Source organism: Oncorhynchus keta, chromosome 19 (assembly GCF_023373465.1).
Source record: "Oncorhynchus keta strain PuntledgeMale-10-30-2019 chromosome 19, Oket_V2, whole genome shotgun sequence".
Lineage (NCBI taxonomy): Eukaryota > Metazoa > Chordata > Actinopteri > Salmoniformes > Salmonidae > Oncorhynchus > Oncorhynchus keta.
In genome coordinates this window covers 53,473,306-53,492,244 of record NC_068439.1, presented here as the reverse complement: position 1 = coordinate 53,492,244, position 18,939 = coordinate 53,473,306, and the positions used below count along the sequence as shown (strand labels likewise).

The following is an 18,939-nucleotide window of genomic DNA, read 5'->3' as shown; positions in this document are numbered from 1 at the left end:
TGCCTGTACTCTGCATGGTCTTCTCCCTGTTCCTCGCGTTCAACCAGGGATAACAGATCATTCCTATAAGCCTGATGTTCCTTAGGTTTCCAGGCTCCAGGCAGTATGTGTATGTGTGTGGCATTGTACTGATACAGGTATTTGGCCCCCCACTGCAGCCCTTCTTCTCAAAGTCAGTTGGCATTTTCACCACACCTGCCACAGGTGCACCAAAAATCAAATCAAAGTTGATTTGTCACGTGTGTCGAATACAACAGTGAAATGCTTACTTACAGGCTCTAACCAATAGTGCAAAAAGGGCCTCCCCCCACATCTCCACCACCTCCCTGGTTAGCCTGGATGTCCTCTCCAGCATCAGCATCAAGACATCATGCCTCTCTCTCTCTACGACAGCTGTTTATGACACAACTAAAGTTAATGAGTAAAAATAAGAGCTATATTTCCTGGTTGACATGAGTACCGGAGTTGACAATCTGGTCTAGATTTGGTTTAGACTAATCAGACATGGTGTAATGTGGCTTACAAACCTCCACCAGTGCACTTCTATCTTGATTATGATGATCAACTCTCTCCCTGTCAGCCAGGGATATTTCCCAGATTCTGAATTTGCCCCTTCTACCTCTTCCCCTGTTCCCTCCCCTGGAACTGGTTGATCCTCTTGCCCTACTCATTACATGAGCCCCTGTCTCTACACTGGCCCTCAGCAGTCCTCCACGGACCATTTGACATCTGCCCCTGGCTTTCTCTTTCTGTGTAGGCTTCTCTGTGCCATGTTCAGGCAACAGATTGTCCGAAAGGGAATAATTCAAGAATCACGATCCGCCAAGTGCATTTACATGTACCAAATATTTGACCTGGTGAAATGGTGCTGCCAACAATTGACAGAAAATATACTCTTTGTATGAATAACAATTAGTAGATGGTAATAGTATTTACTGTAAATATTTTGTTAACCAAGCCTTGACTGATAGGTAGCTAGCTAACTTAGCTACAACTATTGATAAATGTATATGGTCATTAAATATTAGCTATATTACCTCGACATGATCTGCCATCTCTGATAATGTTAGTCCTTTGGATTTTTATGTTGTGGAAGAAAAACAAACGTGACTCATTAGCGAACAAAAATACACTCAATGTTTTCTAATACATGAAATGAAAACAAGCATTTTATATTACAATGAACCTAACTTTAGCTAACTGTTTAGCTAATTCTGCTCCCTAACTAGCTCCCTAACTAATTTAGCCAGCTAGCTAGCCCACTAGTCTAGCCAACAGGCGGCACACAGCTAAACACTACAAAACATGCAGAACAGGTTATCAGAAACTACATATTTTCCAGAACAGAACAAAGTGTACAATATAATGCATAATGGCTAATCACAGGGTAGCCTAGTGGTTAGAGTGTTGGACTAGTAACTGGAAGGTTGCAAGTTCAAACCCCTGAGCTGACAAGGTACAAATCTGTCATTCTGCCCCTGAACAGGCAGTTAACCCACTGTTCCTAGGCCGTCATTGAAAATAAGAATTTGTTCTTAACTGACTTGCCTAGTTAAATAAAGGTAAAATAAAATAAAAAAATGGAATGTTTTATTCCAAAAGTACTTACCAGGATTATAGTCCGACTGGATTGGCTGCAAGGCTAAACTGCAATATGGCAGAGTGACAGTTGAGTTATAAACATCACTCAGCACGTGAGCGAGATTACATAATGCCTACACTCGAGCCCTATGTCATCACCTCGCCTGGCTGAGAAATCAACTGAAAAATATAAACAAACCTGAAGGGGTGAATATTTTTAAAAAGCTGGGTATTTCCAGTGCTGTGGCGTCAAAGCATTGAATAGGTATAGTTAAGCCGTAATATCTCTTATTTGGGAGATATAAACCAAAATAGAAAGTGCATTATTTAATTTAGCGCTTACTGAGTCTGGTTTCATTAGAAGGAACCGTGAATTCTGCTTTATATCAGAGAATTCGATAATGTAAGGCCATCTGTCTGGGAGCTGAATCTGAAGCGCAGCGGAGTCATGCAGCAAGACAAAGATCCAAAACACACAATCAGGTCTACACAATCAAGTCTGAAAATGGCTAAAAAGCAACACATTAAGTTTTGTAATGGCCTTTAGTCAAAATCCACACCTAATCCCAATTCAGATGTTGTGGCAGGACTTGGAAAGAGCAGTTCATGCTTGAAAATCCATAAATGTTGCTGAGGTTAAAGCAGTTCTGCATTGAAGAGTGGGCCAAAATTCCTCCACAGCAATGTGAGAGATTGATCAACAACTACAGGAAGCTTTTGGTTGTAGTCATTGCAGCTAAATGTGTCTGGGGGCTAGGGTTAGTCTGCTATATCTGGAGTATTTCTCCTATCTTATCCAGTGCCCTGTGTGAATTTAAGTATGCTCTCTCTAATTATCTCTTTCTTTCTTTCTCTTTCTTTCTTTCTTTCTTTCTCTCTCGGAGGACCTGAGCCCTAGGACCATGCCTCAGGACTACCTTGCATGATGACACCTTGCTGTCCCCAGTCCACCTGGCCGTGCTGCTGCTCCAGTTTCAACTGTTCTGCCTGCGGCTATGGAACCCTGACCTGTTCACCGGACGTGCTACCTGTCCCAGACCTGCTGTTTTCAACTCTCTAGAGACAGCAGGAGCGGTAGAGATAGTCTCAATGATCGGCTATGAAAAGCCAACTGACATTTACTCCTGAGGTGCTGACCTGTTGCACCCTCGACAACTACTGTGATTATTACTATTTGACCATGCTGGTCATTTATGAACATTTGAACATCTTGGCCATGTTCTGTTATAATCTCCACCCGGCACAGCCAGAAGAGGACTGGCCACCCCTCATAGCCTGGTCCCTCTCTAGGTTTCTTCCTAGATTTTGGCCTTTCAAGGAAGTTTTTCCTAGCCACTGTGCTTCTACAGCTGCATTGCTTGCTGTTTGGGGTTTTAGGCTGGGTTACTGTACAGCACTTTGAGATATCAGCTGGTGTAAGAAGGGCTATATATTTGATTTTGATTTGATTTGAAGAGGGCGAATACCTTTTTTACACAGGGGCTTTGGGTGTTGCATAACTTTGTTTATGAAATAAATTAAATAAGTATGTAATTGCTGTGTTATTTGTTCCCTCTGGTTCCCTTTATCTAATATTAGGTTTTGGTGAAGATCTGATAACATTCAGTGACAGAAATACACAAAAATAGAGAAAATCAGAAAGGGGGCAAATACTTTTTCACAGCACTGAATATGACCATGGCCAGTTCTGCTGTCTTGTGAAAGACTCAAGTCTTCAATTGCTTCAATTGAGAAATGTTGACCAAATCAGCTGTCCCAGAGCTACCAAACCTTATTCAACTTGTCAATGAATACAATATTAACACCTATGGAATTTTAAGAAATAGCATGTTAAACCAGAATTTTAAAAAAACCCTCTATTGTTCTTGAAAAGGTTATTTGTAGAGCCTTTAAGATTGGGCTCCTGAGTGGGGCAGCATTCTAAGGCACTGCATCTCAGTGCACGAGGTGTCACGACAGTACTTGGTTCAAATCCAGGCTGCATCACATCTCATAGGGGGGAGTCATCGTCCGGGGTAGGCCATCATTGTAAATAAGAATTTGTTCTTTTAACTGACTTGCCTAGTTAAATAAATAAAAATATAGAACCATTCTCCATGAATGTTCTATAAAGAACAAATAAAGGGGCTTTCTTATGGTTCTTTGTAGAAGCTTATGGAACTGTTCTTTATAGCACCATAAACGTTCCATGTAGAACCTTATGAACATGGTTCTTTATAGAACCTTACAAAAAGGGTTCTATATAGCACCACAATCTGCTATGGTTAGCCTACAAGCCAAATAACCCTCATTTGGCACTATATATGACGTTTTTTTCTGTGTGTATTTATAACATTATGATTGGGGTTATTTGCGCCATTTGAAAACATAAAATTAACACAAATAAAGCAAGTGACATGTGAAATGATATTGCAAAACTCTGACTCAGACTATTTCAAGTGGCCTGTGTGTCGCCCTCGCAATTTTACGGAGGACCGAAAATCACTTTGTTAAATGCTGTTAAATGCAAGCATGTTCAATCTTGAATCACTTAAATCTATTTATATTCAAATATCTAGGCCTAATGTTTTAACTATGACTCCAAATGTGACATTTCAACCAATGCGTTTGGCATCATCTTCTGAATGCACGCTTATAGACCCACTTATCGTTTCATTAGGCTGTAAAAAAAAAAAAAAATGTCGTTAGATTGAATGTGCGACAAAGAGGACGATAATGCGCAAATATGCGGTCAATGTTGGTCAAAGTTTAGATGGAACCCTGACTATAATAGTGTTGTTGCGGGCGAATGAGCGCTTCCTCTCAGCCTCTCACTGCCTGTCTCTCCTGCGGTTACCGAGACGCAGGCTGGTCGTGCCACCTAAATACCTCAACCAGCTATCTGCTGCTCTGCGTTATCCCCTTTGTGCCGCGGTGTACAGCTTGTGTGATTGTTGCAGAGGATTGGGCTACTCGTTTCTACAAGGTTTTGCTCGGAACGCAAAATTATCTGGTATAGGTGTTTTGCCAAAAATCAACTAATTCTGAATTGAACAATAGGATATTGCTTTTTAATTAATTTGTCCTGGTATGCTTTTAATCCTGTGCTATTTTTCAAGTATTTTAAGGACGAATGGAAATCGATTCAAGTAAAGACGAATTACGATAGATCAGAACTATAGATTACAGTCAAATTGAGTGAGCGTTCGAGTTTGATTGAAATAACTCAACATAGCCTACATTTGGCCAGTTTCGCTGCACCAATATAGTGCCCGTCTTTCAAACTGCTGAGAGACTGGAGAGGTTGTCTCGCACTGAATGAGTCGCTTTGGAACGCGCGCTATCCACAGAGCGAGCCGGTGGTGAAAAAGGTCGGGATTGCGATCAGTAGGCTAGCCTATATTGGAAATTAAAAACGATTTTGGAATAATGGTGAAGTGAAAATAAGAACACCGAAGATGCAACATCTCCTTGGTAGAATACACGATGGACAAACGCCTGCCATGAATGGTAAGAAAAGCACCTGTCCGTTTTTGGGTGAGGTATAATCATTATCAAGTCGTTAGAATGGCATATTGAAAAGTCCATCAATTTGTCTAAACATACTTTCTTATGCCCTTATGCCTAGTAAATTATTATCAACATGTTCTAATAATTTGTGGCAAATCATTGTGCCATTATTGGCAAAATATTTTGATGTTAGATGGAATTACTCTTGTTGTTGTTTAGGATATATTTCTGCATTATATCATTTTTCACCCGCGCCCCTACCCCAGTCGCATCCACATGAACTAATATTCAACACCCATGATCAAACCGGAATGTAAGATAACAATACCCATATTCATTCAGATTTTCGATTATTTATAGAAAGGCAAAGATACAAGTATACGTTTTTAGGGGACATATGAAAGGAGAATGGAATTTGACATGATTCTTATCTTAGTAAGACCCCAGTGCAGATGAACGGCAGTTATTGTATGACCAACGAAGATTTCTAAATGCATGTCACTGACTATCTGGGCATGTTAACAATTTGGAGCCATCTTTGACCTTAACATCTGACCCCGATGTTGCACTCTCCTGTGTATGAATGCATAATACACATGTGACCCAGACTAAAGAGTGAACTGCTTGCATGGCTGGAATTTCTGGTGACCTTTCATCAATCTATTAAGATTAGTCAACTTGGGAAAGCAACACCACTGGATACTGTGTTTATGGTACTTGCAGAGTAGCCCTAGTATTCACTAGTTCTTGAAAAGGACTCCCTATTTCACACATCGAAGTACTTCTGGGAAAGTAATCGGATTCAAAGTGTGGAGTCATCCTGAATAGGATGGGTTCCATTTAGTGGTGTGGATGGAAAGAGCACCATTGAAAATAAACACCAAAAAAATGTGTTGGATATTGATGTAGCCCATTGTTTTTACTCTCCATTTGAAGCGCTTATGCAATTCAAGTAATTTGTCCAATTTGTATCATTCTAATGTGTTTTTTTAGGGCTGGCCGATATATTGTATTTTAAGGTATTTTAAGGTATGGATCCATAAATCGTTATGGATTTTTACAATACCAACTATAAATCTATTTTGGTCAAATTTTAAATAAATTAGAAGTTCTACACATTGGATCACTTCACTGTCAGGTTTTATCCCCTGCCGAGGGATAATCTGCGGTGGAAGGTGGCCGAGCCACCTCGATGTTTGTAACACTATGGGACATCCCGAAAATGGTTCTTCTCGCGGACACTTCTGTAGCTTCTGAACGGTTTGGCCTAGAAACTGCAAGTCCCACGGGACTCGTCTGAATTCGGTACCGTCAAAGTTCCAACTTCTGTTTGTAGCGTCCGAACCGTTTGGGCTTCAAACTTTTGTGACCCTCCCCTCTAATGGCTTAGACTTAAGAATCAAAGGGATACTTTCGGATTCTGGCAATGAGTCCCTTTATCTACTTCCCCAGAGTCAGATGAACTCTTGGGCACTATTGGCATGCTTCTGTGTCCAGTATCTAGTTGATGACCTGCACTCTCCTGTCAAACGCCATGCAGCCGCAAGTTCAAGAATGTGTGAAGACAAATAATGAGCACCTTCCACAACATGTTCTCCAAACCTCCAGTTCGGCTTCTAAGATAGTTGTGGCACTGCTCCTAGATTCTCAGTCCTGCCAGAGCTGTGTGTGTCAGTCCACAGATGGGTTGGTCAATACAGTATGTGTGAAGTGTTTTACAGAGGAAAGAAATCCCTGCGAATACAGGGCCAACAATAGCTTTGATACCTGTACTGTGCATGCAGGAACACTAACTCCTTCTCTGGCGGTGCTAGCTGTTCATGGCCAGAGCTCACTACAACATCACGCCAGGCCATACAGAAGGGAAGAGAACCTCGCTATAGTGCTTACTGCGAACCCACTGTCTGCTGTTTTAAGAGATGGCGTTTGCCTCACAGGGATTAGAGGCGTGCCTCTAATTGACTTAGCATGAACCATTTTACACCATACAACTCACAAGGACACTCCAAACCCATGGTGACACATGCATGGAGATCCTAGCTCAAATCACCATGATGTCGCGGAGAGGTTAAGTGACAGCCAATAAGACCAGAGCCAGATTCCGTCATTTTAAAATGTATGCTGCCCTGTGTGTGAAACAAATGCTGGGCTTAGCCCAATCAAACTGCTAATCTCTTGGTAATCACATATTAGGTACCCCACGTGAGTTTTGTTTACATTTAAGGTAGGCAACATTGAATATGTGCCTTACATCTTTACTGCAAAACATTCAATATACTTGCAACCATCAGGGAACCGATTGTCTTTATAAGACATCTGTATTGCTAACTCATGCATTCATATGAATCCATCCCCTCCTCCCCATCTGTATCTTGGGTGCCTATGTGTATATACTGTAAATACAGCAGTTCTGTAAACAGTCACCTATTCTTATAATTGTCTTCAAATGACTACATTACAACCACTCTAATAAGTATACTTGATTCCTTATGCAGTTGTAATTTTTGGTCAATTGAATCGAATTGAATTACTTAATTTTTCAAGAAGAACTTCAGTATTCATTGTGAAATGTCCTGCGGGTTGGGTTGGATGGCACCGACGCAGACAGGTCTTTGGGCTCTCAAATAACACCTCTCTAAGCAGCCCCTGGGCTGGGCCTCTCAGAGGATCTGCTGGCTATAAATAATGGCACATATGTTGCCATGCTTCTGGCTGACGCACGCTAAGCCCCATCCTTAGCTGCCTGCACAGTACACTGGGACACACAGTACAGAGAGCTCAATGCATGCACTGCTGTGTGGTATGACTGAGGAGCTGAGTGATAGGACTACGTGTGTGTGTGTGTGTGTGTGTGTGTGTGTGTGTGTGTGTGTGTGTGTGTGTGTGTGTGTGTGTGTGTGTGTGTGTGTGTGTGTGTGTGTGTGTGTGTGTGTGTGTGTGTGTGTGTGTGTGTGTGTGTGTGTGTGTCTGTAGGGTATTGGGGGTGACATAGGCCTCAGGCGTGCCTCCCTCTATCTCTTCATCTTTCTCGTCATATTTGTCATTCTTGTTTTATCACTATAACCTCACCCTATCACTGTTGTTTTCTTCATCTCCTTTCTCTCTTATCCTCTGCCTCTCTACACCCACCCCTTCATTTTCCTCCCACCCAGCTTGCACTCCTGACTGGCAGACTCTTAACCTGTCAGAGAAAGAGGTTACTGGCACTTTGTTTTGCCAAATATATTTCAGAGAATTTTATAGGCCCATCAGCAGAAGGAAACAATAGCATCACCACGGGACATGTAAAAACTGCTTGGTGTGCTAAGCACTGATATCATGAAAATAGCATTACAGTTGTAAACCACAGCACCAACCACAGGGACACACACACAATTACTACAAAAATGCTGGCCAACAGGCCGGATATCAGGTGTAAGATGGGACAAAAAAATGAATTCACAAGCTTTTCAGCTACAGGCATTCCCACAATGTCCATATACCAAGTTATAGTGAGTTAACACTTTCATTGATGGTGTAAATTCCTCCTGTAAATAAGGTATTTATAACACTTTTGATAATGCAACACCCATGAAGTTGTGATGACTGGTTTCATAAAGGGTGTTATTAAAGGCCGTATGTATACCCCCTTGAAGTAATGTATTGTTCTTATAGCATGGTTGGAACAAATAACAAAGAGTAGCGTCATCTGATAGCAAGAATATGGCTAAATATGAATTTATATCGGTCCTGCTCTAAAACGCAGCATGCATTTCAAAAGAGTGACAACATCGCTGGTCCATCAAATAATTGTCATATACATTACTCTTACAGAATTCTCACTTGGGCGAGGATATTAGACAATGAAAGCCTATTGGAGGATAACGTTTATCTACGTCAGAAGAATTTCTAACTGACTTTTTCCAACATAACATAGTAGGTAGAGCAGATCCCCTTATTGTATAGGAAGGACACTTTTAAATGTGACTTTAGTGGCCATACAATTCAATACTCATCTCTAAAACAAAAGCAATTTAGGTCAAAAGAGTCCATATTAACAAAGGAAATACAAGGACTAACAGTACAGATATAGAGCAATACAAACTGTACGATAGAGGCACAGAATATGTTACGAGGAAAAACAAAAAGAAATTGAGGAACTTATTCAAGAAAGATAAAGTGCAATGTACTATAAAAAATTAAATGAACTGATGGAATATTGGGGGGAAATGCACCAAATTCTTTTAAGATTTTCAACTTAGAAATGCTACCCAAAATAATTTACAGAAACTTCTTACAAATTGTATAGTCACCCATGATTCACCATTCAACATTTTGAAAGAGGACGCAAAGTTCTTTTCTTTAAGCATATGCTTTCGTTTCAGTCTCCTTCATTTCCACTAACCAAATTCATTGTATGGATTTGTTTCTATTAATAATGTAAAACTAACATCTGTACAGAAAGACTCATGTGAAGGCCAAATTGCAGAGGCGGAACTTCTTGATGTAATTAAAGCCTTTAAGTCCGGGAAAACTCCAGGGCTGGATGGCATAACAGTTGAGGGATACCAAACCTGTTTTATGTACTCAGATGACCAATATTAGTATGCTTTAACCAATTCCTATGACAATTTTTTGATGATCAGATACTCAACAAGAAAGTCTGATTTAATTATTACTGAAACAGGGGGGAAAAAATTCTAGGCCATTTAGCAAAATGCATAGCTCATATACTGTAATTTAAAAGGTATTGTTGGATATTATTCATCCTAATCAGTTTTATACACGGATGATGGGTTGAAGATAATATAAGACAAGTACTGGAAACTATAATATATAACACAAATATAACGCTATGAAAAATCTGGGGAACCAGGCCTGCTGACTTTGTAAAGTATTTCGGTAAAGTACAACTGAAATTTATACATAAATGCCTGGAATATTTCAATTTTGGATATTCTTTTATGCAATGGGTTAAAGTTATGTATAGTAACCACAGGTGTAAAATAGTAAATAATGGCTACTTCTCAGAAAGTATTAAACTGTCAAGAGGAGTTACACAAGGTTGTCCACTATCGCCATGTCTACTTACTGTATTATGGCCATCAAAAATGTTAGCTTTACAATCAGATCCAACAATAATATCAAGGGGCTAGAAAGCCACGGCTTAAAAGCAAAGTTGTCATTGTACGCTGATGATTCATGTTTTCTTTTGAATCCACAATATAGATTCCTCCAAGTATCTTAGATACTTTTTCTAACTACTCTGGATTACAACCAAATTATGATAAGTATATTATATTACTTATTCGATCACAAAGAAATACAACTTGTGTAGTTTTCCAATTAAACGGTCTGACGGTGATGTGGACATACTTGGTATTCAAAGAAATGATCTCGCTGCAATACATTTTTATAGAAAGTTAGCAACAATAGATCCGATCTTGCTACTATGGAAAGAAAAATACCTGTCTATTTGTGGAAAAATCACCCTGATTAACTCTTTAGTCATATCGTAATTTACAGTTGAAGTCGGAAGTTTACATACACCTCAGTTTCACAATTCCTGACATTTAATTCTAGTAAAAATTCCCTGTCTTAGGTCAGTTAGGAACACCACTTTATTTTAAGAATGTGAAATGTCTGAAAAATATTAGAGAGAATGATTTATTTCAGCAATTATTTATGGGGTGAATTTATCAGTGAATTATAAGAGAAATAATCTGTCTGTAAACAATTGTTGGAATGTCTTAACCAACTTGCCAAAACTATAGTTTGTTAACAAGAAATTTGTGGAGTGGTTTGAAAACGAGTTTTAATGACTCCAACCTAAGTGTATGTAAATTTCAACTGTACCTATTTGTTTATGGCCTTACCTACACCTAGTGACGGGTTTTAAATTATATGAGCAAAAAATCTTTCCCTTCATATGGAACGGCAAACCAGAGAAAATGAAACGGGCCTGTTTGTATAATTAATATGGGCAGATTAAATATTCAAGCATTAAACCTCCCACTAAAGGCTTCAGTCATACAAAAGTTGTACTTATTAAATCCAAACTGGTACTCTAGCAAATTAGTAAGAATGTCTCACCGAATGTTCAAGAATGGCCTTTTTCCCTTCATTCAGATTACAACCTCTCACTTTCAGTTAATTTCAAATGTAATCTCATCTATATATGTATATATTTACAAAACATTACATGGGGGATTGGAAATGACGCAGACAGTCACATTCATGGAAGCTACAATCTTTCTGCAAAATTAAAGCTGATCTACCCCATTAAAAATGTAAAACAAATGTAGCCACCTTAAAGGAGCCTTTTTATATCTATACACTGCCTTTCGTGTTCCATATTGCTAAGCAGTTTGTCAAAGCTGAGCTCTTGTGCATTGGCACAAATTATTTATCATGGTGTATATTAGTGATAGTGCAGAGATGACATCCTCCCTTCATTTTAACTCTCGAAAGTGTTATGTGCTGTGAAGATATACAATGCCTTCGGGAAGTATTCAGACGCCATTACATTTTCCACATTTTGTTACATTACAGCCGTATTCTAAAATAGATTAAATAAATACAAATCCTCAGGTATCTACATACAATACCCCACAGTGATGAAGTGAAAACAGGTTTTAAAACTTTTGGGAAAATGTCATTAAAATTTAAAACTGAAATACCTTATTTACATAAGTATTCAGACCGTTTGATATGAGACTTGAAATTGAGCTCAGGTGCATCCTGTCTCCATTGATCATCCTCGAGATGTTTCTACAATTCAATTGATTGGACATGATTTGGAAAGGCACAAGTGCATGTCAGAACAAAATCCAAGCCCTGAGGCTAAAGGAATTGTCCGTAGAGCTCAGAGACAGGATTGTGTCAAGGCACAGATCTGGCGAAGGGTATCAAACCATTTCTGCAGCATTGAAGAGCCCAAGAACACAGTTGCCTCCATCATAAATTGAAGACGTTTGGAACCACGTTTGGAACCACCAAGACTCTACTTGGAGCTGGCCACCCAGCCAAACTGAGCGATTGGGGGAGAAGGACCTTAGTCAGGGAGGTGACCAAGAACCCGATGGCCACTCTGACAATGCTCTGGAGATCCTCTGTGGAGATGGGAGAACCTTCCAGAAGGACAACTATCTATGCCGCACTCGGGCCAATCGGGCCCTTGTGGTAGAGTGGCCAGACGGAAGCCACTTCTCAGTAAAAGGCACATGACAGCCTGCTTTGAGTTTTCCAAAAGGCACCTAAAGACTGTCAGACCATGAAAACAAGATTATCTCTGGATGAAACCTGGCACCATCCCTATGGTCAAGCATGGTGGTAACAGCATCATGCTGTGGGGATGATTTTCAGCAGCAGGGACTGGGAGACTAGTCAGGATCGTGGACAAAATGAACGGAGCAAAGTACAGAGAGATCCTTGATGAAAACCTGCTCCAGAGCTCTCAGGACCTCAGACTGTAGCAAAGGTTTCCTTTCCAACAGTACAACGACCCTAAGCAGACAGCCAAGACAATGTAGAATTGGCTTCAGGGCAAGTCTCTGAATGTCCTTGAGTGGCCCAGCCAGAGCCCGGACTTGAACCCGATCGAACATCTCTGGAGAGACCTGAAAATAGCTGTTCAGCAACGCACCCCATCCAACCTGGCAGAGCTTGAGAGGATCTGCAGAGAAGAATGGGAGAAACTCTACAAATACAGGTGTGCCAAGCTTGTAGTGTCATACCCAAGAAGACTTGATGCTGTAATCGCTGCCAAAGGTGCTTCAACAAAGTACTGAGTAAAGGGTTTGAATACTTACAGTATGTAAATGTGATATTTTATTTTTTATTTATTTGTATTTTTGCTTCATCATTATAGTGTGTCGATTGATGAGGGAAAAAACTATTTAATTAGTTTTAGAATAAGGCTGTAACGTAACAAAATTTGGAAAAAGTCAATCTGTCTGAATTCTCTCTGACGGCACTGTATGCTGTTGCTAGGATGTGTTCACTCTCATCTCTGGGTTGAGTGTTGTTTGGTGCTGTGTCATGAATGGTCAGAGTGTCCTTACTGTTGTGCTTGCCAGTGGAGGCTGCTAGCCTGAATGTCAGTCAGAGCAGAAAAGGCATTAGACTAAAAGGCTCAAGAGATGAAGTATCCCCTGCACAGCACAGACAGGCACTGCACTCAACTATATAGGCCTAGCCTGGTCTTCCTAACTGCCTTATTCGTCATGTTGGACAAGACAGCAGCAAGTCTAATTTGTCATTACAGCCACTACAATGTCTCCTCATCAGCCATTTATTCTGTCCTTGGACCAGTAGCATCCCTAAAACTGGGATTAGAAGGTCATGCCTGCCAGCCCACTCCATCACCCAGTGTACAGAAACATGTATGGGTGGAGAGGGGTATTCAAACAAAGACATGGAGGTGAATTATACACAGGACGATGTATTTGGTTTAGCCTGGTTCCAGGTCTTGCCAAATCCTATGGTTATCATCACGATTCGGCAACAGAAACCGATTTGGGACCAGGCATGTTTGGTTTGTTCCTCAGTGTCGAGCAGGAGGTCATGTGACCTCTGAGTCATCCAGAGGTGGAAGTAATGAGCCTTCTGGCGAGGGTTCAGGTGGCAGTCGAGAGATGAGTTCGGATTGGTCTGCCATATAGAAGGCTTCTGTCTATTTGAGCTCGTTAGTAAGTAAACGTCTGCAAATTGTTGCCAGCAGAGCTGGTTAGGCTGTTTTCATGTTATCCAATCACCGGCCAGAGCGCCAACTGTACGCTCCGAGAGCTAAACGAGATTGGTGGGGCTAAAGCTTAAGAGGGTGTGAACGATGCTGAATGGGTGTAGACAAAGAAGATCTCCTCACTAGATACCAAAACATTCAAATGCCATTTTCTCAAAAGTGAGTTTACAAGTTGATCAACTTTAAAAGCAGAATTACTTTCCCATTTTTACTCAAATGCAGTGAATGATATACCATTTTTTAGCTCTAGAGTCTCTACAATAAAAGAGTTTAACATGATTTTTGAATGACTACCTCATACAAATGTCATCCTCACCCTCCATTTGGCAAATCAGACCATAATTATATCCTCCTGATTCCTGCTTACAAGCAAAAATTAAAGCAGGGAGCACCAGTGACTAGATCAATAAAAAAGTGGTCAGATAAAGCAGATGCTAAACTACAGGATTGTTTAGCTACAAGACTGGAATAAGTTCCAGGATTCCTCCGATGGCATTGAGGAGTACACAACATCAGTCATTGGCTTCATAAATAAGTGCATCGATGACGTCATCCTCACAGTGACCGTACGTACATACCCCAACCAGGAGCCATGGATTACAGGCAACATCTGTACTGAGCTAAAGGCTAGAGCTGCCCCTTTCAAGGAGCGGGATTCTAACCTGGAAGCTTATAAGAAATACAGCTATGCCCTCCGACGAACCATCAAACAGGCAAAGCATCATTACAGGACTAAGATTGAAATCGTACTACACCGGCTCTGACGCTCGTCGGATGTGGCAGGGCTTGAAAACCAATATAGACTACAAAGGGAAGCACAGCCGAGAACTGCTCAGTGACACGAGCCTACCAAAGGAGCTAAACTACTTCTATGCTCGCTTCGATGCAAGTAATACTGAAAAATGCATGAGAGCACCAGCTGTTCTGGAAGACTGTGTGATCTCCACAGCAGATGTGAGTAAGACCTTTAAACAGGTTAACATTCACAAGGCCACAGGGCCAGACGGATTACCAGGATGTGTACTGCGAGCATTCACTGACTAACTGGCAAGTGTCTTCACTGACATTTTCAACCTCTCCCTGTCCAAGTCTGTAATACCAACATGTTTTAAGCAGACCATCATATTGCCTGTGCCCAATAACACTAAGGTAACCTGCCTAAATGACTAAATGACTACCGTCTGTAGCCATGAAGTGCTTTGAAAAGCTGGGGATGGCTCACATAAACACCATTATCACAGAAACCCACTCCAATTTGCATACCACTCCAATTTGAATCATCAGCTTCACAGATGATTCAATCTCTATTGCACGACACACTGCCCGTTCCCACCTGGACAAAAGGAACACCTATGTGAGAATGCTATTCATTCACTACAGCTCAGTGTTCAACACCATAGGGCCCTCAAAGCTCATCAATAAACTAACAATAGGCAGTATATATAGGCCTAGAGTGTCAAGCTTTGGTTGATTTAAAATGTAATCTTCAAGTTTCTCATCTCCATTTTAACCAAAAATTAAATTTAAAGAATAACACTAAACACTAAACATTTATTTGAAGTTTGATTTGATTTAGTCCTATTCTTTAATTTAACTTTTTGGTTGAGATGGAAACATGAATCCAATATATCCAATATGAATTTGTAGACAAATTAGGTATTGAATTATGTTTAGTTGTCAATGCAACCACATATCAACATTTGAAGGAGATGTGACTTATGCTTTAATAGTTCTATCTGTGCCCCACTGACTTAGTTTGGCTTTTAATGTCAGTTTGTCTAAAAATGTATAATTTATGTTGGATTCATGTTTCCATCTCAACCAAACATCTAAGTTAAATAATAAGATTAAGCCAGAGGCTCTGATGAAACTATCCGAGTATTAGATTCCATGTCTTTTAAATGTTGATATTTGGTTGCGTTGTCAACCAAAAACAATTCAATATTACTTTCGAAATATAGTTAATAGCCTTAAAGTTAAGGCGATCTTACAAACTTATGTAACAGTATTTATTCAGCCTTAAAATGAATAACACACATCCATAGCCACATTTTGAGATTACTTTTACTAAATGTCTTCTTATGTAATCATAGAAAGCATGCATGTTCAAGATAGCATGCAAAGGTCACAGGCATGTGAAGGTCACAGGCATTATTCCTCTAATAATCTGTGCAGAATCTTAAACAGCATTGATCACTTGCACTATGTACATTTAATGGAATATCAACTTCAATTGAGGTCATTTGGTGGGGCTATTAGATGAAGCACAGTTATAAAACATTAAGTTGTTGTGTAAATACAAAAATATCTGACATTGCGTTCCCGTTTGAACATTGTTGTGCTTTAAATTGTTTGTAAGCGAAGTGATGACACATTTAGATGACAACTAAACCAAAAATCCGACAATGTTTTTCCATTGAAATTTGGTTGTGCTTTAGACGGTTGAAAGCATAGCGATAACACATTGGGAATTCAACAAACTTCTGGCTGTCTTTTTTGGGGTGGGTGAATAAAGGTTGAAATCTTATTGATCAATGTCTCAACCAAATATTACCCAAGGTTCCACAGTTAAATGACGTGGTGTGCACAGTGGGTTATGTCTGCAGCCAATCAAAGCTCAATCGTGGGACAAAATGTCATAATTCCTTTGTCTCAAACCTGTCTGTGCATAGCCAAACTGTGGCCAAAGCCAAATCCTCTCCTTATTTATATGTTTATTCATGATTCCCTGATCCCTCTCTTCTATGGACAACCCAATCCCGCAACTGACAGGTCAGCACATAGAGAGTTAGAAACCTGCCCCAGCAGAATTGCATACTGAACAGTATTTAGTTGTTTTGTCAAGTGGAAATGTATGATTCAGTCCTTGCTGCATGCATTTCCTGTTTTGGTAATTGATTAAGATATTTGAGAGATTTAGGCACACGGTGCATACTTACTAGAAGTTAATGTTGAGTAAACTGCTGCCTACATGTTCTCTTATTATGATTAATAATCTAACAAAATACTAAATTTGTTATAAAGAAACGTACAAATAATACATTTATGATATCAGTTATCATTATCATTAAAACGTCAAATTATGGTGCAGTGTTCGATTTGGCTGCTGGGGGGGAGTCCCAAGACCATTGACAACTATGTGTCGTTGGCAAGGGAATGGTAAATAAATATCAGAACTATTCGGCTTTAATATCATCACCTTTTGAAGAACATATTCAGAACTACACATTTCTGATTATTCCACATTTACCTCTATCATCAGAGTTATTCAGCAAGTAACTGCATGCTTGTCATGACTGATCAGTACACATCAAGGACATGTATTTTCATATACAGTTTCTTCAGAAAGTATTCATACTGTTCCACTTGACTTATTCCACAATTTTGTTGTGTAACAGCCTGTATAGATTGTCTTCGCTCAGTCATCTACACACAATACCTCATAATGACAAAGTGAAAACATGTGTGTAGAAAATGTTTCAAATGTATTTAAGAATGAAATATTGAAATAACTACGTTACATAGAGTACCAGTCAAATGTTTGGACACATCCATTCATTCAGGGGTTTTTCTTTATTTTTTATTATGTTCTACATTGTAGAATAATAGTGAAGAAATAAAAACCATGAAATAACACATATGGAATCATGTAGTAAGTAACCAGTGTTCAACAAATCAAGATATATTTTATATTCTTCCTAGTAGACACCCTTTGCCATGATGACATCTTTGCACACTCTTGGCATTCTCTCAACCAGCTTCATGAGTTAGTCACCTGGAATGCATTTCAATTAACAGGTGGGTCTTGTTAAAAGTTAATTTGTGGAATTTCATTCCTTCTAAATTAATTTGAGCCAATCCGTTGTGTTGTGACAAAGTAGGGATGGTATACAGAAGATAGCTCTATTTGGTAAAAGACCATCTCCATATTATGGCAGGAACATCTTAAATAAGCAAAGAGAAATTACAGACCATCATTACTTTAAGACATGAAGGTCAGTCAATGCGGAACATATCAAGAACTTTGAAGGTTTCTTCAAGTGCAGTCGCTAAAACCATCAAGAGTGATGGAGTGCTGCATCAGATGACCTGGCCTCTACAATCACATGACCTCAACCCAATTGAGGTGGTTTAAGATGAGTTGGACCGCAGAGTGAAGGAAAAGCAGCCAACGATTGCTCAGTATACCTGTATGTGGGAAATCCTTCAAGACTGTTGTTATTGCATTCCTTATGAAGCTGATTGAGAGAATGCCAACAGTGCGCAAAGCTGTCATCAAGGCAAAGGTTGGCCACTTTGAAGAATCTAAAATATATTTTGGTTTGTTCAACACTTTTTTGGGTTGTACATGATTCTAGATGTGTTCTTTTATAGTTGTTATATCTTCACTATTATTCTACAATGTAGAATGAGTAAGTCTGCAGTCAGCATGCCAATTGCACGCTCCCTCAAACTTGAGACAGCTGTGGCATTGTGTTGTGTGACTACACAGCACATTATAGAGTGGCCCTTTACTGTATCGAGCATAAGGTGCACTTGTGTAATTATCATGCTGTTTTATCTGCTTCTTACTATGCCACACCTGTCAGTTGGATGGATTATCTTGACTAATTAGAATTGCTCACTAACAGGGATGTAAACAAATTTGTTCACAAATAGTTTACACACACATAACCAATCATCTCTGATGAAAAAACACAAATGTAAAAAAATTGGTGGAAACAGCATTTTGGAAATAAACTCTTCAGATTCTGCTGTTCTATCGCACATGAAATGATGTCCCACAGACAAAACAGTGTGCGTTGTTTCCAGTATCTTCTTTATTGTTGTAAGATCGTAAATGGATGTTGCAGTTTCACCATTAAAGTTGAGATCCGCATTAGGGGAAACGGAGCCGCCTTAGGCGAAACGGAGCCGCCTTAGGAGAAACGGAGCCGCCTTTGGAGAAACGGAGCCGCCTTTGGAGAAACGGAGCCGCCTTAGGAGAAACGGAGCCGCCTTTGGCGCATTTGTTGTTGTTTTTGTTTTTGTTTTGTTTATTCAACGGTGGAGTGGAACTTCAGCATCAAGGTAAAAAAAACAGGGAAAAACCGTAGTACATTGGACTCTGCTGTTCTACGGCGCGTGCAATGATGGGCAATGATAAT

At 39.8% G+C, this 18,939-nt stretch overlaps 1 protein-coding gene across 1 annotated transcript in view; it reads left to right on the top strand.

The window, feature by feature from the left end:
• Positions 1-4,224: 4,224 nt before the first annotated feature.
• Positions 4,225-18,939, top strand: part of LOC118398480 (leucine-rich repeat and fibronectin type-III domain-containing protein 2-like) — a 146,946-nt gene continuing 132,231 nt past the window's right edge. The window contains exon 1 of the mRNA XM_035793859.2: positions 4,225-5,070. The gene's annotated coding sequence lies outside the window, so the exon portion shown is untranslated. The remainder of the gene's footprint in view (positions 5,071-18,939) is intronic.